Genomic DNA, 3284 nt, shown 5'->3' on the forward strand with positions numbered 1-3284 from the left:
GAACGCCTTGGGATTCCCCCGGAGGAGCTGGCCCAAGTGGCTGGGGAGAGGGAAGTCTGGGTCTCCCTGCTTAGGCTGCTGCCCCCGCGACCCGACCCCGGATAAGCGGAAGACAATGGATGGATGGATGGATGGATGGATGGATGTTTTGACAGAATTCCTTTTTTAACATCCATCCCTTCATCCATTTTCTTTGCCCGCTTCTCCATTTTGGGTTGCGGGGAGCTGGTGCCTATCCCCAGCAGGCACTGTACAGGAGGTGGGGGACACCATGGACGGGGGGGAAGGTTCCTTTTTTAAACAATGTTTCTTTAATTCATAAAATAAATGTGATGGGGGTCATTTCAGTTTTGGAGCCAGAGATTTCTTTTATGCAAAGATGGACTCAAGTTTGTCGCTCATAACTCAGCATGTGGCACTTTTTACAGAGGAACTGAGAATTTATTTACATATGCCAGTAAGTCAACAATAAAAAAGAACAATCCAAGAAAGTTTGGATGGTTATTAGTGAATTATAAAAACATAAATCACAACTCTGTCCTTGATCTTCATTTCCAGATTTACTTAACGTATCTTAATTTTCTTTCCATGTTTCTCCACACATTACTTGAACTTGAGTTAATTAAATTCCATTGTCAGCTGACACAAAACCATAAAATAATTTGGAAAAAAGGAGATAAATTGGTTTGGCTACATGGCTACATGTTAGTGTCGTGGTTAGCACAGTAGCATGCATGCCTGAAAAAATTGAACTTCAATATTTTTTTCTTTCATCTTTAACAAAGATTAAGTCTTCTGCTTCAAGCAGACTTGTCATAACATTAGGCTGGACATGAAATAATCTGTGGTTTAGTAATAGAAATAACTAAGGCAAATGCAGTTTGTATTTTTTAATCACCTTTATTGACAGAAAATACAAGCTGCAGTTTTCTTGCTCAACTGTATTTAAGTCTCAGCCTGTATATGGAGTTAAAATGGAATCCTGAGGCAGAGACCAAAGAAATGTTGGGATTTTTTTTTAAAGTTACCTTTAATTGAAACTCCACTATGTAATAGCAACCTCCATAAAACCAAAATATGCAAAAACTTAAAGGGTTTACTTTGTTAATTGTCGCCCACAGCCAAACGGTGACGGCAGATGGTAACGTTTTGCCCATCTCCATGGGTGTTTGTGTGTCTGTTATCAAAATACACTACATTGCCAAACGTATTTGCTCATCCATCCAGATTATTGGAATCAAGTGTTCCTAACCCTAACCCATGGCCACAGGTGTATAAAATGAAGCACCTATGCTATTGTTTTTTACAAACATTTGTGAAAGAAATGGCTACAACTCCATCCTTTTTCAACACAAGGTGATCTTAGTCTAAAACTAATTTCCACTTGGGTTTTGATCATTACTATGATAACCAGGCAATGTTTTCTCAGTTTCAACTAGGGGAACTTCATTGTGTCTATGGTTAAATGGGATTTTTACTGTAGCCAGGATAGACAAGCTAATTTTATCAACTTTACAGCAGTGTAAATTGTTTTTGTGGTTGATTTTATCTCAATTTGATAGTTTCTGTTACCATATTTGGCAGATTTCTTTTACTCTGTGTCAGTCTACTTAGTTTGTCTTGCTTTCTGCTCTCCCCTCCCACCTAGGTTGTCCTGCTGATTACAATTCAACAATTGTTCTAGTGCTGGGCAATATGACGATATATATCGTGGGGACAATAGAAAAGTGTCTATCGTGAAATATTTTCTTCTATCGTCTCCATTGTTTCTATCGTCTCTATCGTTTCTATCGTCTCTATCGTTTCTATCATAATTGTATCAATGATTCATGCTTTACGTTATTTGACTCACGTGTGGGTTTGCGACATGCTTTACGGCATTTAACTCATGAGCGCTAAAAGATGGAGGTAGATGGTGCATCAAACACAGGTTCACAACAACTGGAAATAGCTATGCAGGCAGCCGAAGAAGAACTTTTACCAAAACGAAAGGGTACGTCTGTGATTTGGTTGTATTTTGGATTTAAGAAGTCCGACACAGAGCGGAAAACAGCTATTTGCAAGCTCTGCTACAAGACGATTTCCTCCTCTGACGACAACACAACAAACCTCTTTTATCATTTAAATAAGAATCACGAAAAAGAATACACGACAGTCCAAAAAGTGCGCGGTCAAACATGTTATAAAAGACCCGGGGAAAGTTACGAAAAGAAAAACTCTAGCCAGCCAAAGATAACGGAGTCTTTAGCGCGATGCAGGCCGTATGAGAAAACTTCCCAGCACCATAAACAAATCACAGTTGCCATCTTGCATTACATATGTAAAGGCATGGCCCCCGTGTATATAGTTGAGAAGGACAGCTTCCGAGACCTCGTCAAAGTCCTTGACCCGAGGTACATTATGCCCAGTCGCAAGCACTTCAGTGAAGTCGAGCTGCCTCGCTTATATGATGCATGCCGGACCAAAGTAGAAAAGGAGGTTCGCAGTGTGGTGCATTATGCCTTGACAACTGACCTGTGGACGAGCAGAGTGATGCAGCCCTACATGAGCATAACCATTCATTTCATCTGTGAAGACTGGACCCTCTGTACTCGCTGTTTACAGACTGCTTACTTCCCAGATGACCACACAGGAGCTATGTTAGCCCAAGGTACGTTACTCTTGCAATATTTTGTATCATTCTACTATTGCTACACATTTATTCTGTTCATAATTATTTTACTAGTGTGTGTGTGTGTGTGTGTGGAGAGAGCGCAATAAAGAGAGAAGGGCTTTTATGCAATGTGGGCTTGGCTGGTCTTGTATTGACCTTTTTAAATATACCGTTCTGTTATTTTTTTACTGTATTAATTCTGAGAGACACCCCAAATTAATAAAGTAATAATCTATCTAGGTCTAAGAGATACACTGGAGTCATGGGGACTTCAAGAATGCCACCTAGTCTGTGCCAAAATGCAAATTCTTGCAATTTTTTGACTGGTCTTAAGATTTTGATCAGGAGTATATATATATATATACAATCAAGGTAACAAGGAGGGAAGTGAGCCAACTGTCAGAGATCCAAAGAGGTGCAATGAAAAGACCAGTACCCAAGAAGTACAACCAGATGCCCATGCCTGTAGCACTTGAAACTGCTAAACAAAGACTCCAAGCCTTGGCCAGCCGCCTAAAGAGATACACAAGAGAGAATGAAGCCAGGAGAATTAACTGGCTCTTCTCCACCCAACCAGCTAAAGTGTACTCTCAATGGCAAGGTAACAACAACAGAACAGACCCACCAAGGC

Source organism: Kryptolebias marmoratus, linkage group LG9 (assembly GCF_001649575.2).
Source record: "Kryptolebias marmoratus isolate JLee-2015 linkage group LG9, ASM164957v2, whole genome shotgun sequence".
In the NCBI taxonomy this organism is placed as follows: Eukaryota; Metazoa; Chordata; class Actinopteri; order Cyprinodontiformes; family Rivulidae; genus Kryptolebias; species Kryptolebias marmoratus.